Source organism: Corythoichthys intestinalis, chromosome 2 (assembly GCF_030265065.1).
Source record: "Corythoichthys intestinalis isolate RoL2023-P3 chromosome 2, ASM3026506v1, whole genome shotgun sequence".
Classification (NCBI taxonomy): Eukaryota; Metazoa; Chordata; class Actinopteri; order Syngnathiformes; family Syngnathidae; genus Corythoichthys; species Corythoichthys intestinalis.
This window is the reverse complement of record NC_080396.1, coordinates 75,553,787-75,580,616: the sequence shown is the minus strand read 5'-3', so window position 1 is coordinate 75,580,616 and position 26,830 is coordinate 75,553,787. Positions and strand designations below refer to the sequence as shown.

The 26,830-nt window shown below is 44.7% G+C and overlaps 1 protein-coding gene and 36 non-coding genes across 39 annotated transcripts in view; all 37 read left to right on the top strand.

The window, feature by feature from the left end:
* cfap74 (cilia and flagella associated protein 74) overlaps window positions 1–26,830 on the top strand; it is a 344,912-nt gene that overhangs the window by 234,953 nt on the left and 83,129 nt on the right. The window lies entirely within an intron of this gene.
* On the top strand, window positions 2,231–2,312 carry trnas-uga (transfer RNA serine (anticodon UGA)). The gene has a single exon. It is a non-coding gene; the product is annotated as a tRNA-Ser (tRNA).
* On the top strand, window positions 3,913–3,994 carry trnas-aga (transfer RNA serine (anticodon AGA)). Its single transcript has one exon. It is a non-coding gene; the product is annotated as a tRNA-Ser (tRNA).
* On the top strand, window positions 4,587–4,668 carry trnas-aga (transfer RNA serine (anticodon AGA)). The gene has a single exon. It is a non-coding gene; the product is annotated as a tRNA-Ser (tRNA).
* trnas-uga (transfer RNA serine (anticodon UGA)) lies at window positions 4,924–5,005 on the top strand. The gene has a single exon. It is a non-coding gene; the product is annotated as a tRNA-Ser (tRNA).
* Window positions 5,596–5,677, top strand: trnas-aga (transfer RNA serine (anticodon AGA)). Its single transcript has one exon. It is a non-coding gene; the product is annotated as a tRNA-Ser (tRNA).
* trnas-uga (transfer RNA serine (anticodon UGA)) lies at window positions 5,933–6,014 on the top strand. The gene has a single exon. It is a non-coding gene; the product is annotated as a tRNA-Ser (tRNA).
* trnas-aga (transfer RNA serine (anticodon AGA)) lies at window positions 6,606–6,687 on the top strand. Its single transcript has one exon. It is a non-coding gene; the product is annotated as a tRNA-Ser (tRNA).
* trnas-aga (transfer RNA serine (anticodon AGA)) lies at window positions 6,943–7,024 on the top strand. Its single transcript has one exon. It is a non-coding gene; the product is annotated as a tRNA-Ser (tRNA).
* trnas-aga (transfer RNA serine (anticodon AGA)) lies at window positions 7,954–8,035 on the top strand. The gene has a single exon. It is a non-coding gene; the product is annotated as a tRNA-Ser (tRNA).
* trnas-aga (transfer RNA serine (anticodon AGA)) lies at window positions 8,290–8,371 on the top strand. Its single transcript has one exon. It is a non-coding gene; the product is annotated as a tRNA-Ser (tRNA).
* Window positions 8,627–8,708, top strand: trnas-uga (transfer RNA serine (anticodon UGA)). The gene has a single exon. It is a non-coding gene; the product is annotated as a tRNA-Ser (tRNA).
* trnas-aga (transfer RNA serine (anticodon AGA)) lies at window positions 8,964–9,045 on the top strand. The gene has a single exon. It is a non-coding gene; the product is annotated as a tRNA-Ser (tRNA).
* On the top strand, window positions 9,638–9,719 carry trnas-uga (transfer RNA serine (anticodon UGA)). The gene has a single exon. It is a non-coding gene; the product is annotated as a tRNA-Ser (tRNA).
* Window positions 9,975–10,056, top strand: trnas-uga (transfer RNA serine (anticodon UGA)). Its single transcript has one exon. It is a non-coding gene; the product is annotated as a tRNA-Ser (tRNA).
* On the top strand, window positions 10,649–10,730 carry trnas-aga (transfer RNA serine (anticodon AGA)). The gene has a single exon. It is a non-coding gene; the product is annotated as a tRNA-Ser (tRNA).
* On the top strand, window positions 11,660–11,741 carry trnas-uga (transfer RNA serine (anticodon UGA)). Its single transcript has one exon. It is a non-coding gene; the product is annotated as a tRNA-Ser (tRNA).
* On the top strand, window positions 13,342–13,423 carry trnas-uga (transfer RNA serine (anticodon UGA)). The gene has a single exon. It is a non-coding gene; the product is annotated as a tRNA-Ser (tRNA).
* trnas-uga (transfer RNA serine (anticodon UGA)) lies at window positions 15,701–15,782 on the top strand. The gene has a single exon. It is a non-coding gene; the product is annotated as a tRNA-Ser (tRNA).
* trnas-aga (transfer RNA serine (anticodon AGA)) lies at window positions 17,383–17,464 on the top strand. Its single transcript has one exon. It is a non-coding gene; the product is annotated as a tRNA-Ser (tRNA).
* trnas-aga (transfer RNA serine (anticodon AGA)) lies at window positions 18,057–18,138 on the top strand. The gene has a single exon. It is a non-coding gene; the product is annotated as a tRNA-Ser (tRNA).
* On the top strand, window positions 18,394–18,475 carry trnas-uga (transfer RNA serine (anticodon UGA)). The gene has a single exon. It is a non-coding gene; the product is annotated as a tRNA-Ser (tRNA).
* On the top strand, window positions 19,066–19,147 carry trnas-aga (transfer RNA serine (anticodon AGA)). The gene has a single exon. It is a non-coding gene; the product is annotated as a tRNA-Ser (tRNA).
* On the top strand, window positions 19,403–19,484 carry trnas-uga (transfer RNA serine (anticodon UGA)). Its single transcript has one exon. It is a non-coding gene; the product is annotated as a tRNA-Ser (tRNA).
* Window positions 20,076–20,157, top strand: trnas-aga (transfer RNA serine (anticodon AGA)). Its single transcript has one exon. It is a non-coding gene; the product is annotated as a tRNA-Ser (tRNA).
* trnas-aga (transfer RNA serine (anticodon AGA)) lies at window positions 20,748–20,829 on the top strand. Its single transcript has one exon. It is a non-coding gene; the product is annotated as a tRNA-Ser (tRNA).
* Window positions 21,422–21,503, top strand: trnas-aga (transfer RNA serine (anticodon AGA)). Its single transcript has one exon. It is a non-coding gene; the product is annotated as a tRNA-Ser (tRNA).
* On the top strand, window positions 21,759–21,840 carry trnas-uga (transfer RNA serine (anticodon UGA)). The gene has a single exon. It is a non-coding gene; the product is annotated as a tRNA-Ser (tRNA).
* On the top strand, window positions 22,431–22,512 carry trnas-aga (transfer RNA serine (anticodon AGA)). Its single transcript has one exon. It is a non-coding gene; the product is annotated as a tRNA-Ser (tRNA).
* trnas-uga (transfer RNA serine (anticodon UGA)) lies at window positions 22,768–22,849 on the top strand. Its single transcript has one exon. It is a non-coding gene; the product is annotated as a tRNA-Ser (tRNA).
* On the top strand, window positions 23,441–23,522 carry trnas-aga (transfer RNA serine (anticodon AGA)). The gene has a single exon. It is a non-coding gene; the product is annotated as a tRNA-Ser (tRNA).
* Window positions 23,778–23,859, top strand: trnas-aga (transfer RNA serine (anticodon AGA)). Its single transcript has one exon. It is a non-coding gene; the product is annotated as a tRNA-Ser (tRNA).
* trnas-aga (transfer RNA serine (anticodon AGA)) lies at window positions 24,789–24,870 on the top strand. The gene has a single exon. It is a non-coding gene; the product is annotated as a tRNA-Ser (tRNA).
* On the top strand, window positions 25,125–25,206 carry trnas-aga (transfer RNA serine (anticodon AGA)). Its single transcript has one exon. It is a non-coding gene; the product is annotated as a tRNA-Ser (tRNA).
* trnas-uga (transfer RNA serine (anticodon UGA)) lies at window positions 25,462–25,543 on the top strand. Its single transcript has one exon. It is a non-coding gene; the product is annotated as a tRNA-Ser (tRNA).
* trnas-aga (transfer RNA serine (anticodon AGA)) lies at window positions 25,799–25,880 on the top strand. Its single transcript has one exon. It is a non-coding gene; the product is annotated as a tRNA-Ser (tRNA).
* trnas-uga (transfer RNA serine (anticodon UGA)) lies at window positions 26,473–26,554 on the top strand. The gene has a single exon. It is a non-coding gene; the product is annotated as a tRNA-Ser (tRNA).

Sequence of the window (26,830 nt, the reverse complement as noted above, 5' to 3'; positions counted from 1 at the left end):
TAGCATCATTACTAGTGTTCTGCCAATTGACATCAAATCTTTCTTCAATCTGTCCTGCAAGGCTTGTTCTCAGGAACCCAGTAGTTGTGGCTGAGCGGTTAAGGCATTCTTGACTGCAAGGCTTGTTTTCTGGAACCGCAAATCATACCTATTCCTTCAATGGGTTTATTATTGAATGCTAAGTTTAACATTCCACAGACCACTGGCAGTTGTTGTGGCCGAGTGGTTAAGGCGATGGATTAGAAATCCATTGGGGTCTCCCCTCGAAGGTTCGAGTCCTGCTAACAACGGACGTTCGTTACTATCTGTTGTTAGGTACAAGTATGGCTGCTATTGTTAGCATAATTACTTGTCTCATGCCAATTGACATCAAATCCTTCTTCAATCTGTCGTGCAAGGCTTGTTCTCGGGAACCCGGTAGTTGTGGCTGAGCGGTAAAGGCATTCTTGACTGCAAGGCTTGTTTTCTGGAACCGAAAATCATACCTATTCCTTCAATGGGTTTATTTTTGAATGCTAAGATTAGCATTCCACACAATAGTGGCAGTTGTTGTGGCCGAGTGGTTAAGGCGATGGATTAGAAATCCATTGGGGTCTCTCCTCGCAGGTTTGAGTCCTGCCAACAACGGACGTTCGTTGCTATCTATTGTTAGGTACAAGCATGGCTGCTATTGTTAGCATAATTACTTGTCTTATGCCAATTGACATCAAATCCTTTTTCAATCTGTCCTGCAAGGCTTGTTCTCAGGAACCCAGTAGTTGCGGCTGAGTGTTTAAGGCGTTCTTGACTGCCAGGCTTGTTTTCTGGAACCCAAAATCATACCTACTCCTTCAATGGGGTTATTATTGAATACTAAGATTAGCATTCCACACCCCACTGGCAGTTTTTGTGGCCGAGTGGTTAAGGCGGTGAACTACAAATCCTTTGAGGTCTCCCCTCACAGGTTCGAGTCCTGACAAGAACGGACGTTCGTTACTATCTATTGTTAGGTACAAGCATGGCCACTACTGTTAGCATTATTACTTGTCTTCTGCCAACTGACATCAAATCCTTCTTCAATCTTGCCTGCAAGGCTTGTTCTCAGGAACCCAGTAGTTGTGACCGAGCGGTTAAGGTGTTTTTAACTGCAAGGCTTGTTATCTGGAACTCAAAATCATGCCTCTGCCTTCAATGGGGTTATTTTTTAATGCTATGATTAGCATTCCACACAACAGTGGCAGTTGTTGTGGCCGAGTGGTTAAGGCGATGGATTAGAAATCCATTGGGGTCTCCCCTCGCAGGTTTGAGTCCTGCCAACAACGGATGTTCATTGCTATCTATTTTTAGGTACAAGCATGGCTCCTAATGTAAGCATCATTACTTGTGTTCTCCCAATTGACATCAAATCCTTTTTCAATCTGTCGTGCAAGGCTTGTTCTCGGGAACCCAGTAGTTGTGGCTGAGCGGTTAAGGCATTCTTGACTGCAAGGCTTGTTTTCTGGAACCCAAAATCAGACCTACTCCTTCAATGGGGTTATTATTGAATACTAAGATTAGCATTCCACACAGTGGTGGCAGTTTTTGTGGCTGAGTGGTTAAGGTGATGGACTTGAAATCGATTGGGCTCTCCCTTCGCAGGTTCGAGTCCTGCCAACAACGGACGTTCGTTACTATCTATTGTTAGGTACAAGCATGGCTGCTAATGTTAGCATCATTACTAGTGTTCTGCCAATTGACATCAAATCCTTCTTCAATCTGTCGTGCAAAGCTTGTTCTCAGGAACCCAGTAGTTGTGGCTGAGTGGTTAAGGTGTTCTTGACTGCAAGGCTTGTTTTCTGGAACCCAAAATCATAACTACTCCTTCAATGGGTTTATTATTGAATGCTAAGTTTAGCATCCAACACACCACTGGCAGTTGTTGTGGCCGAGTAGTAAAGGCGATAGACTACAAATCTATTGGAGTCTCCCCTCACAGGTTGGAGTCCTGCCAACAACGGACAGTCGTTGCTATCTATTGTTAGGTACAAGCATGGCTGCTAATGTTAGCATCATTACTTGTGTTCTGCCAATTGACATCAAATCCTTCTTCAATCTGTCCTGCAAGGCTTGTTCTCAGGAACCCAGAAGTTGTGGCTGAGCGGTTAAGACATTCTTGACTGCCAGGCTTGTTTTCTGGAAACCAAAATCATAACTACTCCTTCAATGGGTTTATTTTTTAATGCTAAGATTAGCATTCCACAGACCACTGGCAGTTGTTGTGGCCGAGTGGTTAAGGCAATGGACTTGAAATCCATTGGGGTCTCCCCTCGCAGGTTCGAGTCCTGCCAACAACGGACGTTCGTTACTAACTATTGTTAGGTACAAGCATGGCTGCTCGTGTGAGCGTCATTACTAGTGTTCTGCCAATTGACATCAAATCCTTTTTCAATCTGTCCTGCAAGGCTTGTTCTCAGGAACCCAGTAGTTGCGGCTGAGTGTTTAAGGCATTCTTGACTGCCAGGCTTGTTTTCTGGAACCAAAATCATACCTACTACTTCAATGGGTTTATTATTGAATGCTAAGTTTAACATTCCACACACCACTGGCAGTTGTTGTGGCCGAGTAGTAAAGGCGATAGACTACAAATCTATTGGAGTCTCCCCTCACAGGTTGGAGTCCTGCCAACAACGGACAGTCGTTGCTATCTATTGTTAGGTACAAGCATGGCTGCTATTGTTAGCATAATTACTTGTCTTATGCCAATTGACATCAAATCCTTTTTCAATCTGTCCTGCAAGGCTTGTTCTCAGGAACCCAGTAGTTGCGGCTGAGTGTTAAAGGCGTTCTTGACTGCCAGGCTTGTTTTCTGGAACCCAAAATCATACCTACTCCTTCAATGGGGTTATTATTGAATACTAAGATTAGCATTCCACACCCCACTGGCAGTTTTTGTGGCGGAGTGGTTAAGGCGGTGAACTACAAATCCTTTGAGGTCTCCCCTCACAGGTTCGAGTCCTGCCAACAACGGACGTTCGTTACTATCTATTGTTAGGTACAAGCATGGCCACTACTGTTAGCATTATTACTTGTCTTCTGCCAACTGACATCAAATCCTTCTTCAATCTTGCCTGCAAGGCTTGTTTTCTGGAACCCAGTAGTTGTGACCGAGCGGTTAAGGTGTTCTTAACTGCAAGGCTTGTTATCTGGAATTCAAAATCATGTCTCTGCCTTCAATGGGGTTATTTTTTAATGCTAAGGTTAGCATTCCACACAACAGTGGCAGTTGTTGTGGCAGAGTGGTTAAGGCGATGGATTAGAAATCTATTGGGGTCTCCCCTCGCAGGTTCGAGCCCTGCCAACAACGGATGTTCATTGCTATCTATTTTTAGGTACAAGCATGGCTCCTAATGTAAGCATCATTACTTGTGTTCTCCCAATTGACATCAAATCCTTTTTCAATCTGTCGTGCAAGGCTTGCTCTCAGGAACCCAGTAGTTGTGGCTGAGCGGTTGACATTCTAGACTGCAAGGCTTGTTTTCTGGAACCCAAAATCATAACTACTCTTTCAATGGGTTTATTTTTAAATGCTAAGATTAGCATTCCACACAACCGTGGCAGTTGTTGTGGCTGAGTTGTCAAGGCGATGGACTTGAAATTGATTGGGGTCTCCCCTCGCAGGTTCAAGCCCTGCCAACAACGGACGTTCGTTACTATCTATTGTTAGGTACAAGCATGGCTGCTAATGTTAGCATCATTACTAGTGTTCTGCTAATTGACATCAAATCCTTCTTCAATCTGTCGTGCAAAGCTTGTTCTCAGGAACCCAGTAGTTTTGGCTGAGTTGTTAATGCATTCTTGACTGCAAGGCTTGTTTTCTGGAACCCAAAATCATACCTATTCCTTCAATGGGTTTATTATTGAATGCTAAGTTTAACATTCCACAGACCACTGGCAGTTGTTGTGGCCGAGTGGTTAAGGCGATGGATTAGAAATCCATTGGGGTCTCCCCTCGCAGGTTCGAGTCCTGCCAACAACGGACGTTCGTTACTATCTGTTGTTAGGTACAAGTATGGCTGCTATTGTTAGCATAACTACTTGTCTCATGCCAATTGACATCAAATCCTTCTTCAATCTGTCGTGCAAGGCTTGTTCTCGGGAACCCGGTAGTTGTGGCTGAGCGGTAAAGGCATTCTTGACTGCAAGGCTTGTTTTCTGGAACCGAAAATCATACCTATTCCTTCAATGGGTTTATTTTTGAATGCTAAGATTAGCATTCCACGCAATAGTGGCAGTTGTTGTGGCCGAGTGGTTAAGGCGATGGATTAGAAATCCATTGGGGTCTCTCCTCGCAGGTTCGAGTCCTGCCAACAACGGACGTTCGTTGCTATCTATTGTTAGGTACAAGCATGGCTGCTCATGTTAGCATCATTACTAGTGTTCTGCCAATTGACATCAAATCTTTCTTCAATCTGTCCTGCAAGGCTTGTTCTCAGGAACCCAGTAGTTGTGACCGAGCGGTTAAGGTGTTTTTAACTGCAAGGCTTGTTATCTGGAACTCAAAATCATGCCTCTGCCTTCAATGGGGTTATTTTTTAATGCTATGATTAGCATTCCACACAACAGTGGCAGTTGTTGTGGCCGAGTGGTTAAGGCGATGGATTAGAAATCCATTGGGGTCTCCCCTTGCAGGTTCGAGTCCTGCCAACAACGGACGTTCGTTACTATCTGTTGTTAGGTACAAGTATGGCTGCTATTGTTAGCATAATTACTTGTCTCATGCCAATTGACATCAAATCCTTCTTCAATCTGTCGTGCAAGGCTTGTTCTCGGGAACCCGGTAGTTGTGGCTGAGCGGTTAAGGCATTCTTGACTGCAAGGCTTGTTTTCTGGAACCGAAAATCATACCTATTCCTTCAATGGGTTTATTTTTGAATGCTAAGATTAGCATTCCACACAATAGTGGCAGTTGTTGTGGCCGAGTGGTTAAGGCGATGGACTTGAAATCCATTGGGGTCTCTCCTCGCAGGTTCGAGTCCTGCCAACAACGGACGTTCGTTACTATCTATTGTTAGGTACAAGCATGGCTCCTCATGTTAGCATCATTACTAGTGTTCTGCCAATTGACATCAAATCTTTCTTCAATCTGTCCTGCAAGGCTTGTTCTCAGGAACCCAGTAGTTTTGGCTGAGTGGTTAATGCATTCTTCACTGCCAGGCTTGTTTTCTGAAACCAAAATCATACCTATTCCTTCAATAGGTTTATTATTGAATACTAAGATTAGCATTCCACACCCCACTGGCAGTTTTTGTGGCCGAGTGGTTAAGGCGGTGAACTACAAATCCTTTGAGGTCTCCCCTCACAGGTTCGAGTCCTGCCAACAACGGACGTTCGTTACTATCTATTGTTAGGTACAAGCATGGCCACTACTGTTAGCATTATTACTTGTCTTCTGCCAACTGACATCAAATCCTTCTTCAATCTTGCCTGCAAGGCTTGTTCTCAGGAACCCAGTAGTTGTGACCGAGCGGTTAAGGTGTTCTTAACTGCAAGGCTTGTTATCTGGAACTCAAAATCATGCCTCTGCCTTCAATGGGGTTATTTTTAATGCTAAGATTAGCATGCCACACAACAGTGGCAGTTGTTGTGGCCGAGTGGTTAAGGCGATGGATTAGAAATCCATTGGGGTCTCCCCTCGCAGGTTCGAGTCCTGCCAACAACGGACGTTCATTGCTATCTATTTTTAGGTACAAGCATGGCTCCTAATGTAAGCATCATTACTTGTGTTCTCCCAATTGACATCAAATCCTTCTTCAATCTGTCCTGCAAGGCTTGTTCTCAGGAACCCAGTAGTTTTGGCTGAGTGGTTAATGCATTCTTGACTGCCAGGCTTGTTTTCTGGAACCCAAAATCATACCGACTCCGTCAATGGGTTTATTTTTTAATGCTAAGATTAGCATTCCACAGACCCCTGGCAGTTGTTGTGGCCGAGTGGTTAAGGCGATGGACTTGAAATCCATTGGGGTCTCCCCTCGCAGGTTCGAGTCCTGCCAACAACGGACGTTCGTTACTATCTATTGTTAGGTACAAGCATGGCTGCTCGTGTGAGCGTCATTACTAGTGTTCTGCCAATTGACATCAAATCTTTCTTCAATCTGTCCTGCAAGGCTTGTTCTCAGGAACCCAGTAGTTTTGGCTGAGTGGTTAATGCATTCTTGACTGCCAGGCTTGTTTTCTGAAACCAAAATCATACCTATTCCTTCAATGGGTTTATTATTGAATGCTAAGTTTAACATTCCACACACCACTGGCAGTTGTTGTGGCCGAGTAGTAAAGGCGATAGACTACAAATCTATTGGAGTCTCCCCTCACAGGTTGGAGTCCTGCCAACAACGGACAGTCGTTGCTATCTATTGTTAGGTACAAGCATGGCTGCTCGTGTGAGCGTCATTACTAGTGTTCTGCCAATTGACATCAAATCTTTCTTCAATCTGTCCTGCAAGGCTTGTTCTCGGGAACCCGGTAGTTGTGGCTGAGCGGTTAAGGCATTCTTGACTGCAAGGCTTGTTTTCTGGAACCGAAAATCATACCTATTCCTTCAATGGGTTTATTTTTGAATGCTATGATTAGCATTCCACACAACAGTGGCAGTTGTTGTGGCCGAGTGGTTAAGGCGATGGATTAGAAATCCATTGGGGTCTCCCCTCGCAGGTTCGAGTCCTGCCAACAACGGACGTTTGTTGCTATCTATTGTTAGGTACAAGCATGGCTGCTCATGTTAGCATCATTACTAGTGTTCTGCCAATTGACATCAAATCTTTCTTCAATCTGTCCTGCAAGGCTTGTTCTCAGGAACCCAGTAGTTGTGGCTGAGCGGTTAAGGCATTCTTGACTGCAAGGCTTGTTTTCTGGAACCCAAAATCATACCTATTCCTTCAATGGGTTTATTATTGAATGCTAAGTTTAACATTCCACAGACCACTGGCAGTTGTTGTGGCCGAGTGGTTAAGGCGATGGATTAGAAATCCATTGGGGTCTCCCCTCGCAGGTTCGAGTCCTGCCAACAACGGACGTTCGTTACTATCTGTTGTTAGGTACAAGTATGGCTGCTATTGTTAGCATAATTAGTTGTCTCATGCCAATTGACATCAAATCCTTCTTCAATCTGTCGTGCAAGGCTTGTTCTCGGGAACCCGGTAGTTGTGGCTGAGCGGTAAAGGCATTCTTGACTGCAAGGCTTGTTTTCTGGAACCGAAAATCATACCTATTCCTTCAATGGGTTTATTTTTGAATGCTAAGATTAGCATTCCACGCAATAGTGGCAGTTGTTGTGGCCAAGTGGTTAAGGCGATGGATTAGAAATCCATTGGGGTCTCTCCTCGCAGGTTCGAGTCCTGCCAACAACGGACGTTCGTTGCTATCTATTGTTAGGTACAAGCATGGCTGCTATTGTTAGCATAATTCCTTGTCTTATGCCAATTGACATCAAATCCTTTTTCAATCTGTCCTGCAAGGCTTGTTCTCAGGAACCCAGTAGTTGCGGCTGAGTGTTTAAGGCGTTCTTGACTGCCAGGCTTGTTTTCTGGAACCCAAAATCATACCTACTCCTTCAATGGGGTTATTATTGAATACTAAGATTAGCATTCCACACCCCACTGGCAGTTTTTGTGGCCGAGTGGTTAAGGCGGTGAACTACAAATCCTTTGAGGTCTCCCCTCACAGGTTCGAGTCCTGCCAACAACGGACGTTCGTTACTATCTATTGTTAGGTACAAGCATGGCCACTACTGTTAGCATTATTACTTGTCTTCTGCCAACTGACATCAAATCCTTCTTCAATCTTGCCTGCAAGGCTTGTTCTCAGGAACCCAGTAGTTGTGACCGAGCGGTTAAGGTGTTTTTAACTGCAAGGCTTTTTATCTGGAACTCAAAATCATGCCTCTGCCTTCAATGGGGTTATTTTTTAATGCTATGATTAGCATTCCACACAACAGTGGCAGTTGTTGTGGCCGAGTGGTTAAGGCGATGGATTAGAAATCCATTGGGGTCTCCCCTCGCAGGTTCGAGTCCTGCCAACAACGGACGTTCGTTACTATCTGTTGTTAGGTACAAGTATGGCTGCTATTGTTAGCATAATTACTTGTCTCACGCCAATTGACATCAAATCCTTCTTCAATCTGTCGTGCAAGGCTTGTTCTCGGGAACCCGGTAGTTGTGGCTGAGCGGTTAAGGCATTCTTGACTGCAAGGCTTGTTATCTGGAACTCAAAATCATGCCTCTGCCTTCAATGGGGTTATTTTTAATGCTAAGATTAGCATGCCACACAACAGTGGCAGTTGTTGTGGCCGAGTGGTTAAGGCGATGGATTAGAAATCCATTGGGGTCTCCCCTCGCAGGTTCGAGTCCTGCCAACAACGGACGTTCATTGCTATCTATTTTTAGGTACAAGCATGGCTCCTAATGTAAGCATCATTACTTGTGTTCTCCCAATTGACATCAAATCCTTCTTCAATCTTTCCTGCAAGGCTTGTTCTCAGGAACCCAGTAGTTTTGGCTGAGTGGTTAATGCATTCTTGACTGCCAGGCTTGTTTTCTGGAACCCAAAATCATACCGACTCCGTCAATGGGTTTGTTTTTTAATGCTAAGATTAGCATTCCACAGACCCCTGGCAGTTGTTGTGGCCGAGTGGTTAAGGCGATGGACTTGAAATCCATTGGGGTCTCCCCTCGCAGGTTCGAGTCCTGCCAACAACGGACGTTCGTTACTATCTATTGTTAGGTACAAGCATGGCTGCTCGTGTGAGCGTCATTACTAGTGTTCTGCCAATTGACATCAAATCTTTCTTCAATCTGTCCTGCAAGGCTTGTTCTCGGGAACCCGGTAGTTGTGGCTGAGCGGTTAAGGCATTCTTGACTGCAAGGCTTGTTTTCTGGAACCGAAAATCATACCTATTCCTTCAATGGGTTTATTTTTGAATGCTATGATTAGCATTCCACACAACAGTGGCAGTTGTTGTGGCCGAGTGGTTAAGGCGATGGATTAGAAATCCATTGGGGTCTCCCCTCGCAGGTTCGAGTCCTGCCAACAACGGACATTCATTGCTATCTATTGTTAGGTACAAGCATGGCTGCTCATGTTAGCATCATTACTTGTGTTCTCCCAATTGACATCAAATCCTTTTTCAATCTGTCGTGCAAGGCTTGTTCTCGGGAACCCGGTAGTTGTGGCTGAGCGGTTAAGGCATTCTTGACTGCAAGGCTTGTTTTCTGGAACCCAAAATCATAACTACTCCTTCAATGGGTTTATTTTTGAATGCTAAGATTAGCATTCCACAGAACACTGGCAGTTGTTGTGGCCGAGTGGTTAAGGCGATGGATTAGAAATCCATTGGGGTCTCCCCTCGCAGGTTTGAGTCCTGCCAACAACGGACGTTCGTTGCTATTTGTTGTTAGGTACAAGCATAGCTGCTATTGTTAGCATCATTACTTGTCTTCTGCCAATTGACATCAAATCCTTCTTCAATCTGTCGTGCAAGGCTTGTTATCGGGAACCCGGTAGTTGTGGCTGAGCGGTTAAGGCATTCTTGACTGCAAGGCTTGTTTTCTGGAACCCAAAATCATACCTACTCCTTCAATGGGTTTATTTTTGAATGCTAAGATTAGCATTCCACACAGTAGTGGCAGTTGTTGTGGCCGAGTGGTTAAGGCGATGGACTTGAAATCCATTGGGGTCTCCCCTCGCAGGTTCGAGTCCTGCCAACAACGGACATTCGTTACTATCTATTGTTAGGTACAAGCATGGCTGCTCATGTTAGCATCATTACTAGTGTTCTGCCAATTGACATCAAATCCTTCTTCAATCTGTCTTGCAAGGCTTATTCTCAGGAGCCCGGTAGTTGTGGCTGAGCGGTTAAGGCATTCTTGACTGCCAGGCTTGTTTTCTGGAACCCAAAATCATACCTACTCCTTCAATGGGGTTATTATTGAATACTAAGATTAGCATTCCACAGACCACTGGCAGTTGTTGTGGCCGAGTGGTTAAGGCAATGGACTTGAAATCCATTGGGGTCTCCCCTCGCAGGTTCGAGTCCTGCCAACAACGGACGTTCGTTACTATCTGTTGTTAGGTACAAGTATGGCTGCTATTGTTAGCATAATTACTTGTCTCACGCCAATTGACATCAAATCCTTCTTCAATCTGTCGTGCAAGGCTTGTTCTCGGGAACCCGGTAGTTGTGGCTGAGCGGTTAAGGCATTCTTGACTGCCAGGCTTGTTTTCTGGAACCCAAAATCATACCTACTCTTTCAATGGGTTTATTTTTAAATGCTAAGATTAGCATTCCACACAACCGTGGCAGTTGTTGTGGCTGAGTTGTCAAGGCGATGAACTTGAAATTGATTGGGGTCTCCCCTCACAGGTTCGAGTCCTGCCAACAACGGACGTTCGTTACTATCTATTGTTAGGTACAAGCATGGCCACTACTGTTAGCATTATTACTTGTCTTCTGCCAACTGACATCAAATCCTTCTTCAATCTTGCCTGCAAGGCTTGTTCTCAGGAACCCAGTAGTTGTGACCGAGCGGTTAAGGTGTTTTTAACTGCAAGGCTTTTTATCTGGAACTCAAAATCATGCCTCTGCCTTCAATGGGGTTATTTTTTAATGCTATGATTAGCATTCCACACAACAGTGGCAGTTGTTGTGGCCGAGTGGTTAAGGCGATGGATTAGAAATCCATTGGGGTCTCCCCTCGCAGGTTCGAGTCCTGCCAACAACGGATGTTCATTGCTATCTATTTTTAGGTACAAGCATGGCTCCTAATGTAAGCATCATTACTTGTGTTCTCCCAATTGACATCAAATCCTTTTTCAATCTGTCGTGCAAGGCTTGTTCTCGGGAACCCAGTAGTTGTGGCTGAGCGGTTAAGGCATTCTTGACTGCAAGGCTTGTTTTCTGGAACCCAAAATCAGACCTACTCCTTCAATGGGGTTATTATTGAATACTAAGATTAGTATTCCACACAGTGGTGGCAGTTTTTGTGGCTGAGTGGTTAAGGTGATGGACTTGAAATCGATTGGGGTCTCCCTTCGCAGGTTCGAGTCCTGCCAACAACGGACGTTCGTTACTATCTATTGTTAGGTACAAGCATGGCTGCTAATGTTAGCATCATTACTAGTGTTCTGCCAATTGACATCAAATCCTTCTTCAATCTGTCGTGCAAAGCTTGTTCTCAGGAACCCAGTAGTTGTGGCTGAGTGGTTAAGGTGTTCTTGACTGCAAGGCTTGTTTTCTGGAACCCAAAATCATAACTACTCCTTCAATGGGTTTATTATTGAATGCTAAGTTTAGCATCCAACACACCACTGGCAGTTGTTGTGGCCGAGTAGTAAAGGCGATAGACTACAAATCTATTGGAGTCTCCCCTCACAGGTTGGAGTCCTGCCAACAACGGACAGTCGTTGCTATCTATTGTTAGGTACAAGCATGGCTGCTAATGTTAGCATCATTACTTGTGTTCTGCCAATTGACATCAAATCCTTCTTCAATCTGTCCTGCAAGGCTTGTTCTCAGGAACCCAGAAGTTGTGGCTGAGCGGTTAAGACATTCTTGACTGCCAGGCTTGTTTTCTGGAAACCAAAATCATAACTACTCCTTCAATGGGTTTATTTTTTAATGCTAAGATTAGCATTCCACAGACCACTGGCAGTTGTTGTGGCCGAGTGGTTAAGGCAATGGACTTGAAATCCATTGGGGTCTCCCCTCGCAGGTTCGAGTCCTGCCAACAACGGACGTTCGTTACTAACTATTGTTAGGTACAAGCATGGCTGCTCGTGTGAGCGTCATTACTAGTGTTCTGCCAATTGACATCAAATCCTTTTTCAATCTGTCCTGCAAGGCTTGTTCTCAGGAACCCAGTAGTTGCGGCTGAGTGTTTAAGGCATTCTTGACTGCCAGGCTTGTTTTCTGGAACCAAAATCATACCTACTACTTCAATGGGTTTATTATTGAATGCTAAGTTTAACATTCCACACACCACTGGCAGTTGTTGTGGCCGAGTAGTAAAGGCGATAGACTACAAATCTATTGGAGTCTCCCCTCACAGGTTGGAGTCCTGCCAACAACGGACAGTCGTTGCTATCTATTGTTAGGTACAAGCATGGCTGCTATTGTTAGCATAATTACTTGTCTTATGCCAATTGACATCAAATCCTTTTTCAATCTGTCCTGCAAGGCTTGTTCTCAGGAACCCAGTAGTTGCGGCTGAGTGTTAAAGGCGTTCTTGACTGCCAGGCTTGTTTTCTGGAACCCAAAATCATACCTACTCCTTCAATGGGGTTATTATTGAATACTAAGATTAGCATTCCACACCCCACTGGCAGTTTTTGTGGCGGAGTGGTTAAGGCGGTGAACTACAAATCCTTTGAGGTCTCCCCTCACAGGTTCGAGTCCTGCCAACAACGGACGTTCGTTATTATCTATTGTTAGGTACAAGCATGGCCACTACTGTTAGCATTATTACTTGTCTTCTGCCAACTGACATCAAATCCTTCTTCAATCTTGCCTGCAAGGCTTGTTTTCTGGAACCCAGTAGTTGTGACCGAGCGGTTAAGGTGTTCTTAACTGCAAGGCTTGTTATCTGGAACTCAAAATCATGCCTCTGCCTTCAATGGGGTTATTTTTTAATGCTAAGGTTAGCATTCCACACAACAGTGGCAGTTGTTGTGGCCGAGTGGTTAAGGCGATGGATTAGAAATCTATTGGGGTCTCCCCTCGCAGGTTCGAGCCCTGCCAACAACGGATGTTCATTGCTATCTATTTTTAGGTACAAGCATGGCTCCTAATGTAAGCATCATTACTTGTGTTCTCCCAATTGACATCAAATCCTTTTTCAATCTGTCGTGCAAGGCTTGCTCTCAGGAACCCAGTAGTTGTGGCTGAGCGGTTGACATTCTAGACTGCAAGGCTTGTTTTCTGGAACCCAAAATCATAACTACTCTTTCAATGGGTTTATTTTTAAATGCTAAGATTAGCATTCCACACAACCGTGGCAGTTGTTGTGGCTGAGTTGTCAAGGCGATGAACTTGAAATTGATTGGGGTCTCCCCTCGCAGGTTCAAGCCCTGCCAACAACGGACGTTCGTTACTATCTATTGTTAGGTACAAGCATGGCTGCTAATGTTAGCATCATTACTAGTGTTCTGCCAATTGACATCAAATCCTTCTTCAATCTGTCGTGCAAAGCTTGTTCTCAGGAACCCAGTAGTTTTGGCTGAGTTGTTAATGCATTCTTGACTGCCAGGCTTGTTTTCTGGAACCCAAAATCATACCGACTCCGTCAATGGGTTTATTTTTTAATGCTAAGATTAGCATTCCACAGACCACTGGCAGTTGATGTGGCCGAGTGGTTAAGGCGATGGACTTGAAATCCATTGGGGTCTCCCCTCGCAGGTTCGAGTCCTGCCAATAACGGACGTTCGTTGCTATCTATTGTTAGGTACAAGCATGGCTGCTCATGTTAGCATCATTACTAGTGTTCTGCCAATTGACATCAAATCTTTCTTCAATCTGTCCTGCAAGGCTTGTTCTCAGGAACCCAGTAGTTGTGGCTGAGCGGTTAAGGCATTCTTGACTGCAAGGCTTGTTTTCTGGAACCGCAAATCATACCTATTCCTTCAATGGGTTTATTATTGAATGCTAAGTTTAACATTCCACAGACCACTGGCAGTTGTTGTGGCCGAGTGGTTAAGGCGATGGATTAGAAATCCATTGGGGTCTCCCCTCGAAGGTTCGAGTCCTGCTAACAACGGACGTTCGTTACTATCTGTTGTTAGGTACAAGTATGGCTGCTATTGTTAGCATAATTACTTGTCTCATGCCAATTGACATCAAATCCTTCTTCAATCTGTCGTGCAAGGCTTGTTCTCGGGAACCCGGTAGTTGTGGCTGAGCGGTAAAGGCATTCTTGACTGCAAGGCTTGTTTTCTGGAACCGAAAATCATACCTATTCCTTCAATGGGTTTATTTTTGAATGCTAAGATTAGCATTCCACACAATAGTGGCAGTTGTTGTGGCCGAGTGGTTAAGGCGATGGATTAGAAATCCATTGGGGTCTCTCCTCGCAGGTTTGAGTCCTGCCAACAACGGACGTTCGTTGCTATCTATTGTTAGGTACAAGCATGGCTGCTATTGTTAGCATAATTACTTGTCTTATGCCAATTGACATCAAATCCTTTTTCAATCTGTCCTGCAAGGCTTGTTCTCAGGAACCCAGTAGTTGCGGCTGAGTGTTTAAGGCGTTCTTGACTGCCAGGCTTGTTTTCTGGAACCCAAAATCATACCTACTCCTTCAATGGGGTTATTATTGAATACTAAGATTAGCATTCCACACCCCACTGGCAGTTTTTGTGGCCGAGTGGTTAAGGCGGTGAACTACAAATCCTTTGAGGTCTCCCCTCACAGGTTCGAGTCCTGACAAGAACGGACGTTCGTTACTATCTATTGTTAGGTACAAGCATGGCCACTACTGTTAGCATTATTACTTGTCTTCTGCCAACTGACATCAAATCCTTCTTCAATCTTGCCTGCAAGGCTTGTTCTCAGGAACCCAGTAGTTGTGACCGAGCGGTTAAGGTGTTTTTAACTGCAAGGCTTGTTATCTGGAACTCAAAATCATGCCTCTGCCTTCAATGGGGTTATTTTTTAATGCTATGATTAGCATTCCACACAACAGTGGCAGTTGTTGTGGCCGAGTGGTTAAGGCGATGGATTAGAAATCCATTGGGGTCTCCCCTCGCAGGTTTGAGTCCTGCCAACAACGGATGTTCATTGCTATCTATTTTTAGGTACAAGCATGGCTCCTAATGTAAGCATCATTACTTGTGTTCTCCCAATTGACATCAAATCCTTTTTCAATCTGTCGTGCAAGGCTTGTTCTCGGGAACCCAGTAGTTGTGGCTGAGCGGTTAAGGCATTCTTGACTGCAAGGCTTGTTTTCTGGAACCCAAAATCAGACCTACTCCTTCAATGGGGTTATTATTGAATACTAAGATTAGCATTCCACACAGTGGTGGCAGTTTTTGTGGCTGAGTGGTTAAGGTGATGGACTTGAAATCGATTGGGCTCTCCCTTCGCAGGTTCGAGTCCTGCCAACAACGGACGTTCGTTACTATCTATTGTTAGGTACAAGCATGGCTGCTAATGTTAGCATCATTACTAGTGTTCTGCCAATTGACATCAAATCCTTCTTCAATCTGTCGTGCAAAGCTTGTTCTCAGGAACCCAGTAGTTGTGGCTGAGTGGTTAAGGTGTTCTTGACTGCAAGGCTTGTTTTCTGGAACCCAAAATCATAACTACTCCTTCAATGGGTTTATTATTGAATGCTAAGTTTAGCATCCAACACACCACTGGCAGTTGTTGTGGCCGAGTAGTAAAGGCGATAGACTACAAATCTATTGGAGTCTCCCCTCACAGGTTGGAGTCCTGCCAACAACGGACAGTCGTTGCTATCTATTGTTAGGTACAAGCATGGCTGCTAATGTTAGCATCATTACTTGTGTTCTGCCAATTGACATCAAATCCTTCTTCAATCTGTCCTGCAAGGCTTGTTCTCAGGAACCCAGAAGTTGTGGCTGAGCGGTTAAGACATTCTTGACTGCCAGGCTTGTTTTCTGGAAACCAAAATCATAACTACTCCTTCAATGGGTTTATTTTTTAATGCTAAGATTAGCATTCCACAGACCACTGGCAGTTGTTGTGGCCGAGTGGTTAAGGCAATGGACTTGAAATCCATTGGGGTCTCCCCTCGCAGGTTCGAGTCCTGCCAACAACGGACGTTCGTTACTAACTATTGTTAGGTACAAGCATGGCTGCTCGTGTGAGCGTCATTACTAGTGTTCTGCCAATTGACATCAAATCCTTTTTCAATCTGTCCTGCAAGGCTTGTTCTCAGGAACCCAGTAGTTGCGGCTGAGTGTTTAAGGCATTCTTGACTGCCAGGCTTGTTTTCTGGAACCAAAATCATACCTACTACTTCAATGGGTTTATTATTGAATGCTAAGTTTAACATTCCACACACCACTGGCAGTTGTTGTGGCCGAGTAGTAAAGGCGATAGACTACAAATCTATTGGAGTCTCCCCTCACAGGTTGGAGTCCTGCCAACAACGGACAGTCGTTGCTATCTATTGTTAGGTACAAGCATGGCTGCTATTGTTAGCATAATTACTTGTCTTATGCCAATTGACATCAAATCCTTTTTCAATCTGTCCTGCAAGGCTTGTTCTCAGGAACCCAGTAGTTGCGGCTGAGTGTTAAAGGCGTTCTTGACTGCCAGGCTTGTTTTCTGGAACCCAAAATCATACCTACTCCTTCAATGGGGTTATTATTGAATACTAAGATTAGCATTCCACACCCCACTGGCAGTTTTTGTGGCGGAGTGGTTAAGGCGGTGAACTACAAATCCTTTGAGGTCTCCCCTCACAGGTTCGAGTCCTGCCAACAACGGACGTTCGTTACTATCTATTGTTAGGTACAAGCATGGCCACTACTGTTAGCATTATTACTTGTCTTCTGCCAACTGACATCAAATCCTTCTTCAATCTTGCCTGCAAGGCTTGTTTTCTGGAACCCAGTAGTTGTGACCGAGCGGTTAAGGTGTTCTTAACTGCAAGGCTTGTTATCTGGAATTCAAAATCATGTCTCTGCCTTCAATGGGGTTATTTTTTAATGCTAAGGTTAGCATTCCACACAACAGTGGCAGTTGTTGTGGCAGAGTGGTTAAGGCGATGGATTAGAAATCTATTGGGGTCTCCCCTCGCAGGTTCGAGCCCTGCCAACAACGGATGTTCATTGCTATCTATTTTTAGGTACAAGCATGGCTCCTAATGTAAGCATCATTACTTGTGTTCTCCCAATTGACATCAAATCCTTTTTCAATCTGTCGTGCAAGGCTTGCTCTCAGGAACCCAGTAGTTGTGGCTGAGCGGTTGACATTCTAGACTGCAAGGCTTGTTTTCTGGAACCCAAAATCATAACTACTCTTTCAATGGGTTTATTTTTAAATGCTAAGATTAGCATTCCACACAACCGTGGCAGTTGTTGTGGCTGAGTTGTCAAGGCGATGGACTTGAAATTGATTGGGGTCTCCCCTCGCAGGTTCAAGCCCTGCCAACAACGGACGTTCGTTACTATCTATTGTTAGGTACAAGCATGGCTGCTAATGTTAGCATCATTACTAGTGTTCTGCTAATTGACATCAAATCCTTCTTCAATCTGTCGTGCAAAGCTTGTTCTCAGGAACCCAGTAGTTTTGGCTGAGTTGTTAATGCATTCTTGACTGCAAGGCTTGTTTTCTGGAACCCAAAATCATACCTATTCCTTCAATGGGTTTATTATTGAATGCTAAGTTTAACATTCCACAGACCACTGGCAGTTGTTGTGGCCGAGTGGTTAAGGCGATGGATTAGAAATCCATTGGGGTCTCCCCTCGCAGGTTCGAGTCCTGCCAACAACGGACGTTCGTTACTATCTGTTGTTAGGTACAAGTATGGCTGCTATTGTTAGCATAACTACTTGTCTCATGCCAATTGACATCAAATCCTTCTTCAATCTGTCGTGCAAGGCTTGTTCTCGGGAACCCGGTAGTTGTGGCTGAGCGGTAAAGGCATTCTTGACTGCAAGGCTTGTTTTCTGGAACCGAAAATCATACCTATTCCTTCAATGGGTTTATTTTTGAATGCTAAGATTAGCATTCCACGCAATAGTGGCAGTTGTTGTGGCCGAGTGGTTAAGGCGATGGATTAGAAATCCATTGGGGTCTCTCCTCGCAGGTTCGAGTCCTGCCAACAACGGACGTTCGTTGCTATCTATTGTTAGGTACAAGCATGGCTGCTCATGTTAGCATCATTACTAGTGTTCTGCCAATTGACATCAAATCTTTCTTCAATCTGTCCTGCAAGGCTTGTTCTCAGGAACCCAGTAGTTGTGACCGAGCGGTTAAGGTGTTTTTAACTGCAAGGCTTGTTATCTGGAACTCAAAATCATGCCTCTGCCTTCAATGGGGTTATTTTTTAATGCTATGATTAGCATTCCACACAACAGTGGCAGTTGTTGTGGCCGAGTGGTTAAGGCGATGGATTAGAAATCCATTGGGGTCTCCCCTTGCAGGTTCGAGTCCTGCCAACAACGGACGTTCGTTACTATCTGTTGTTAGGTACAAGTATGGCTGCTATTGTTAGCATAATTACTTGTCTCATGCCAATTGACATCAAATCCTTCTTCAATCTGTCGTGCAAGGCTTGTTCTCGGGAACCCGGTAGTTGTGGCTGAGCGGTTAAGGCATTCTTGACTGCAAGGCTTGTTTTCTGGAACCGAAAATCATACCTATTCCTTCAATGGGTTTATTTTTGAATGCTAAGATTAGCATTCCACACAATAGTGGCAGTTGTTGTGGCCGAGTGGTTAAGGCGATGGACTTGAAATCCATTGGGGTCTCTCCTCGCAGGTTCGAGTCCTGCCAACAACGGACGTTCGTTACTATCTATTGTTAGGTACAAGCATGGCTCCTCATGTTAGCATCATTACTAGTGTTCTGCCAATTGACATCAAATCTTTCTTCAATCTGTCCTGCAAGGCTTGTTCTCAGGAACCCAGTAGTTTTGGCTGAGTGGTTAATGCATTCTTCACTGCCAGGCTTGTTTTCTGAAACCAAAATCATACCTATTCCTTCAATAGGTTTATTATTGAATACTAAGATTAGCATTCCACACCCCACTGGCAGTTTTTGTGGCCGAGTGGTTAAGGCGGTGAACTACAAATCCTTTGAGGTCTCCCCTCACAGGTTCGAGTCCTGCCAACAACGGACGTTCGTTACTATCTATTGTTAGGTACAAGCATGGCCACTACTGTTAGCATTATTACTTGTCTTCTGCCAACTGACATCAAATCCTTCTTCAATCTTGCCTGCAAGGCTTGTTCTCAGGAACCCAGTAGTTGTGACCGAGCGGTTAAGGTGTTCTTAACTGCAAGGCTTGTTATCTGGAACTCAAAATCATGCCTCTGCCTTCAATGGGGTTATTTTTAATGCTAAGATTAGCATGCCACACAACAGTGGCAGTTGTTGTGGCCGAGTGGTTAAGGCGATGGATTAGAAATCCATTGGGGTCTCCCCTCGCAGGTTCGAGTCCTGCCAACAACGGACGTTCATTGCTATCTATTTTTAGGTACAAGCATGGCTCCTAATGTAAGCATCATTACTTGTGTTCTCCCAATTGACATCAAATCCTTCTTCAATCTGTCCTGCAAGGCTTGTTCTCAGGAACCCAGTAGTTTTGGCTGAGTGGTTAATGCATTCTTGACTGCCAGGCTTGTTTTCTGGAACCCAAAATCATACCGACTCCGTCAATGGGTTTATTTTTTAATGCTAAGATTAGCATTCCACAGACCCCTGGCAGTTGTTGTGGCCGAGTGGTTAAGGCGATGGACTTGAAATCCATTGGGGTCTCCCCTCGCAGGTTCGAGTCCTGCCAACAACGGACGTTCGTTACTATCTATTGTTAGGTACAAGCATGGCTGCTCGTGTGAGCGTCATTACTAGTGTTCTGCCAATTGACATCAAATCTTTCTTCAATCTGTCCTGCAAGGCTTGTTCTCAGGAACCCAGTAGTTTTGGCTGAGTGGTTAATGCATTCTTGACTGCCAGGCTTGTTTTCTGAAACCAAAATCATACCTATTCCTTCAATGGGTTTATTATTGAATGCTAAGTTTAACATTCCACACACCACTGGCAGTTGTTGTGGCCGAGTAGTAAAGGCGATAGACTACAAATCTATTGGAGTCTCCCCTCACAGGTTGGAGTCCTGCCAACAACGGACAGTCGTTGCTATCTATTGTTAGGTACAAGCATGGCTGCTCGTGTGAGCGTCATTACTAGTGTTCTGCCAATTGACATCAAATCTTTCTTCAATCTGTCCTGCAAGGCTTGTTCTCGGGAACCCGGTAGTTGTGGCTGAGCGGTTAAGGCATTCTTGACTGCAAGGCTTGTTTTCTGGAACCGAAAATCATACCTATTCCTTCAATGGGTTTATTTTTGAATGCTATGATTAGCATTCCACACAACAGTGGCAGTTGTTGTGGCCGAGTGGTTAAGGCGATGGATTAGAAATCCATTGGGGTCTCCCCTCGCAGGTTCGAGCCCTGCCAACAACGGATGTTCATTGCTATCTATTTTTAGGTACAAGCATGGCTCCTAATGTAAGCATCATTACTTGTGTTCTCCCAATTGACATCAAATCCTTTTTCAATCTGTCGTGCAAGGCTTGCTCTCAGGAACCCAGTAGTTGTGGCTGAGCGGTTGACATTCTAGACTGCAAGGCTTGTTTTCTGGAACCCAAAATCATAACTACTCTTTCAATGGGTTTATTTTTAAATGCTAAGATTAGCATTCCACACAACCGTGGCAGTTGTTGTGGCTGAGTTGTCAAGGCGATGGACTTGAAATTGATTGGGGTCTCCCCTCGCAGGTTCAAGCCCTGCCAACAACGGACGTTCGTTACTATCTATTGTTAGGTACAAGCATGGCTGCTAATGTTAGCATCATTACTAGTGTTCTGCTAATTGACATCAAATCCTTCTTCAATCTGTCGTGCAAAGCTTGTTCTCAGGAACCCAGTAGTTTTGGCTGAGTTGTTAATGCATTCTTGACTGCAAGGCTTGTTTTCTGGAACCCAAAATCATACCTATTCCTTCAATGGGTTTATTATTGAATGCTAAGTTTAACATTCCACAGACCACTGGCAGTTGTTGTGGCCGAGTGGTTAAGGCGATGGATTAGAAATCCATTGGGGTCTCCCCTCGCAGGTTCGAGTCCTGCCAACAACGGACGTTCGTTACTATCTGTTGTTAGGTACAAGTATGGCTGCTATTGTTAGCATAACTACTTGTCTCATGCCAATTGACATCAAATCCTTCTTCAATCTGTCGTGCAAGGCTTGTTCTCGGGAACCCGGTAGTTGTGGCTGAGCGGTAAAGGCATTCTTGACTGCAAGGCTTGTTTTCTGGAACCGAAAATCATACCTATTCCTTCAATGGGTTTATTTTTGAATGCTAAGATTAGCATTCCACGCAATAGTGGCAGTTGTTGTGGCCGAGTGGTTAAGGCGATGGATTAGAAATCCATTGGGGTCTCTCCTCGCAGGTTCGAGTCCTGCCAACAACGGACGTTCGTTGCTATCTATTGTTAGGTACAAGCATGGCTGCTCATGTTAGCATCATTACTAGTGTTCTGCCAATTGACATCAAATCTTTCTTCAATCTGTCCTGCAAGGCTTGTTCTCAGGAACCCAGTAGTTGTGACCGAGCGGTTAAGGTGTTTTTAACTGCAAGGCTTGTTATCTGGAACTCAAAATCATGCCTCTGCCTTCAATGGGGTTATTTTTTAATGCTATGATTAGCATTCCACACAACAGTGGCAGTTGTTGTGGCCGAGTGGTTAAGGCGATGGATTAGAAATCCATTGGGGTCTCCCCTTGCAGGTTCGAGTCCTGCCAACAACGGACGTTCGTTACTATCTGTTGTTAGGTACAAGTATGGCTGCTATTGTTAGCATAATTACTTGTCTCATGCCAATTGACATCAAATCCTTCTTCAATCTGTCGTGCAAGGCTTGTTCTCGGGAACCCGGTAGTTGTGGCTGAGCGGTTAAGGCATTCTTGACTGCAAGGCTTGTTTTCTGGAACCGAAAATCATACCTATTCCTTCAATGGGTTTATTTTTGAATGCTAAGATTAGCATTCCACACAATAGTGGCAGTTGTTGTGGCCGAGTGGTTAAGGCGATGGACTTGAAATCCATTGGGGTCTCTCCTCGCAGGTTCGAGTCCTGCCAACAACGGACGTTCGTTACTATCTATTGTTAGGTACAAGCATGGCTCCTCATGTTAGCATCATTACTAGTGTTCTGCCAATTGACATCAAATCTTTCTTCAATCTGTCCTGCAAGGCTTGTTCTCAGGAACCCAGTAGTTTTGGCTGAGTGGTTAATGCATTCTTCACTGCCAGGCTTGTTTTCTGAAACCAAAATCATACCTATTCCTTCAATAGGTTTATTATTGAATACTAAGATTAGCATTCCACACCCCACTGGCAGTTTTTGTGGCCGAGTGGTTAAGGCGGTGAACTACAAATCCTTTGAGGTCTCCCCTCACAGGTTCGAGTCCTGCCAACAACGGACGTTCGTTACTATCTATTGTTAGGTACAAGCATGGCCACTACTGTTAGCATTATTACTTGTCTTCTGCCAACTGACATCAAATCCTTCTTCAATCTTGCCTGCAAGGCTTGTTCTCAGGAACCCAGTAGTTGTGACCGAGCGGTTAAGGTGTTCTTAACTGCAAGGCTTGTTATCTGGAACTCAAAATCATGCCTCTGCCTTCAATGGGGTTATTTTTAATGCTAAGATTAGCATGCCACACAACAGTGGCAGTTGTTGTGGCCGAGTGGTTAAGGCGATGGATTAGAAATCCATTGGGGTCTCCCCTCGCAGGTTCGAGTCCTGCCAACAACGGACGTTCATTGCTATCTATTTTTAGGTACAAGCATGGCTCCTAATGTAAGCATCATTACTTGTGTTCTCCCAATTGACATCAAATCCTTCTTCAATCTGTCCTGCAAGGCTTGTTCTCAGGAACCCAGTAGTTTTGGCTGAGTGGTTAATGCATTCTTGACTGCCAGGCTTGTTTTCTGGAACCCAAAATCATACCGACTCCGTCAATGGGTTTATTTTTTAATGCTAAGATTAGCATTCCACAGACCCCTGGCAGTTGTTGTGGCCGAGTGGTTAAGGCGATGGACTTGAAATCCATTGGGGTCTCCCCTCGCAGGTTCGAGTCCTGCCAACAACGGACGTTCGTTACTATCTATTGTTAGGTACAAGCATGGCTGCTCGTGTGAGCGTCATTACTAGTGTTCTGCCAATTGACATCAAATCTTTCTTCAATCTGTCCTGCAAGGCTTGTTCTCAGGAACCCAGTAGTTTTGGCTGAGTGGTTAATGCATTCTTGACTGCCAGGCTTGTTTTCTGAAACCAAAATCATACCTATTCCTTCAATGGGTTTATTATTGAATGCTAAGTTTAACATTCCACACACCACTGGCAGTTGTTGTGGCCGAGTAGTAAAGGCGATAGACTACAAATCTATTGGAGTCTCCCCTCACAGGTTGGAGTCCTGCCAACAACGGACAGTCGTTGCTATCTATTGTTAGGTACAAGCATGGCTGCTCGTGTGAGCGTCATTACTAGTGTTCTGCCAATTGACATCAAATCTTTCTTCAATCTGTCCTGCAAGGCTTGTTCTCGGGAACCCGGTAGTTGTGGCTGAGCGGTTAAGGCATTCTTGACTGCAAGGCTTGTTTTCTGGAACCGAAAATCATACCTATTCCTTCAATGGGTTTATTTTTGAATGCTATGATTAGCATTCCACACAACAGTGGCAGTTGTTGTGGCCGAGTGGTTAAGGCGATGGATTAGAAATCCATTGGGGTCTCCCCTCGCAGGTTCGAGTCCTGCCAACAACGGACGTTTGTTGCTATCTATTGTTAGGTACAAGCATGGCTGCTCATGTTAGCATCATTACTAGTGTTCTGCCAATTGACATCAAATCTTTCTTCAATCTGTCCTGCAAGGCTTGTTCTCAGGAACCCAGTAGTTGTGGCTGAGCGGTTAAGGCATTCTTGACTGCAAGGCTTGTTTTCTGGAACCCAAAATCATACCTATTCCTTCAATGGGTTTATTATTGAATGCTAAGTTTAACATTCCACAGACCACTGGCAGTTGTTGTGGCCGAGTGGTTAAGGCGATGGATTAGAAATCCATTGGGGTCTCCCCTCGCAGGTTCGAGTCCTGCCAACAACGGACGTTCGTTACTATCTGTTGTTAGGTACAAGTATGGCTGCTATTGTTAGCATAATTAGTTGTCTCATGCCAATTGACATCAAATCCTTCTTCAATCTGTCGTGCAAGGCTTGTTCTCGGGAACCCGGTAGTTGTGGCTGAGCGGTAAAGGCATTCTTGACTGCAAGGCTTGTTTTCTGGAACCGAAAATCATACCTATTCCTTCAATGGGTTTATTTTTGAATGCTAAGATTAGCATTCCACGCAATAGTGGCAGTTGTTGTGGCCAAGTGGTTAAGGCGATGGATTAGAAATCCATTGGGGTCTCTCCTCGCAGGTTCGAGTCCTGCCAACAACGGACGTTCGTTGCTATCTATTGTTAGGTACAAGCATGGCTGCTATTGTTAGCATAATTCCTTGTCTTATGCCAATTGACATCAAATCCTTTTTCAATCTGTCCTGCAAGGCTTGTTCTCAGGAACCCAGTAGTTGCGGCTGAGTGTTTAAGGCGTTCTTGACTGCCAGGCTTGTTTTCTGGAACCCAAAATCATACCTACTCCTTCAATGGGGTTATTATTGAATACTAAGATTAGCATTCCACACCCCACTGGCAGTTTTTGTGGCCGAGTGGTTAAGGCGGTGAACTACAAATCCTTTGAGGTCTCCCCTCACAGGTTCGAGTCCTGCCAACAACGGACGTTCGTTACTATCTATTGTTAGGTACAAGCATGGCCACTACTGTTAGCATTATTACTTGTCTTCTGCCAACTGACATCAAATCCTTCTTCAATCTTGCCTGCAAGGCTTGTTCTCAGGAACCCAGTAGTTGTGACCGAGCGGTTAAGGTGTTTTTAACTGCAAGGCTTTTTATCTGGAACTCAAAATCATGCCTCTGCCTTCAATGGGGTTATTTTTTAATGCTATGATTAGCATTCCACACAACAGTGGCAGTTGTTGTGGCCGAGTGGTTAAGGCGATGGATTAGAAATCCATTGGGGTCTCCCCTCGCAGGTTCGAGTCCTGCCAACAACGGACGTTCGTTACTATCTGTTGTTAGGTACAAGTATGGCTGCTATTGTTAGCATAATTACTTGTCTCACGCCAATTGACATCAAATCCTTCTTCAATCTGTCGTGCAAGGCTTGTTCTCGGGAACCCGGTAGTTGTGGCTGAGCGGTTAAGGCATTCTTGACTGCAAGGCTTGTTATCTGGAACTCAAAATCATGCCTCTGCCTTCAATGGGGTTATTTTTAATGCTAAGATTAGCATGCCACACAACAGTGGCAGTTGTTGTGGCCGAGTGGTTAAGGCGATGGATTAGAAATCCATTGGGGTCTCCCCTCGCAGGTTCGAGTCCTGCCAACAACGGACGTTCATTGCTATCTATTTTTAGGTACAAGCATGGCTCCTAATGTAAGCATCATTACTTGTGTTCTCCCAATTGACATCAAATCCTTCTTCAATCTTTCCTGCAAGGCTTGTTCTCAGGAACCCAGTAGTTTTGGCTGAGTGGTTAATGCATTCTTGACTGCCAGGCTTGTTTTCTGGAACCCAAAATCATACCGACTCCGTCAATGGGTTTGTTTTTTAATGCTAAGATTAGCATTCCACAGACCCCTGGCAGTTGTTGTGGCCGAGTGGTTAAGGCGATGGACTTGAAATCCATTGGGGTCTCCCCTCGCAGGTTCGAGTCCTGCCAACAACGGACGTTCGTTACTATCTATTGTTAGGTACAAGCATGGCTGCTCGTGTGAGCGTCATTACTAGTGTTCTGCCAATTGACATCAAATCTTTCTTCAATCTGTCCTGCAAGGCTTGTTCTCGGGAACCCGGTAGTTGTGGCTGAGCGGTTAAGGCATTCTTGACTGCAAGGCTTGTTTTCTGGAACCGAAAATCATACCTATTCCTTCAATGGGTTTATTTTTGAATGCTATGATTAGCATTCCACACAACAGTGGCAGTTGTTGTGGCCGAGTGGTTAAGGCGATGGATTAGAAATCCATTGGGGTCTCCCCTCGCAGGTTCGAGTCCTGCCAACAACGGACATTCATTGCTATCTATTGTTAGGTACAAGCATGGCTGCTCATGTTAGCATCATTACTTGTGTTCTCCCAATTGACATCAAATCCTTTTTCAATCTGTCGTGCAAGGCTTGTTCTCGGGAACCCGGTAGTTGTGGCTGAGCGGTTAAGGCATTCTTGACTGCAAGGCTTGTTTTCTGGAACCCAAAATCATAACTACTCCTTCAATGGGTTTATTTTTGAATGCTAAGATTAGCATTCCACAGAACACTGGCAGTTGTTGTGGCCGAGTGGTTAAGGCGATGGATTAGAAATCCATTGGGGTCTCCCCTCGCAGGTTTGAGTCCTGCCAACAACGGACGTTCGTTGCTATTTGTTGTTAGGTACAAGCATAGCTGCTATTGTTAGCATCATTACTTGTCTTCTGCCAATTGACATCAAATCCTTCTTCAATCTGTCGTGCAAGGCTTGTTATCGGGAACCCGGTAGTTGTGGCTGAGCGGTTAAGGCATTCTTGACTGCAAGGCTTGTTTTCTGGAACCCAAAATCATACCTACTCCTTCAATGGGTTTATTTTTGAATGCTAAGATTAGCATTCCACACAGTAGTGGCAGTTGTTGTGGCCGAGTGGTTAAGGCGATGGACTTGAAATCCATTGGGGTCTCCCCTCGCAGGTTCGAGTCCTGCCAACAACGGACATTCGTTACTATCTATTGTTAGGTACAAGCATGGCTGCTCATGTTAGCATCATTACTAGTGTTCTGCCAATTGACATCAAATCCTTCTTCAATCTGTCTTGCAAGGCTTATTCTCAGGAGCCCGGTAGTTGTGGCTGAGCGGTTAAGGCATTCTTGACTGCAAGGCTTGTTTTCTGGAACCCAAAATCATACCTATTCCTTCAATGGGTTTATTATTGAATGCTAAGTTTAACATTCCACAGACCACTGGCACTTGTTGTGGCCGAGTGGTTA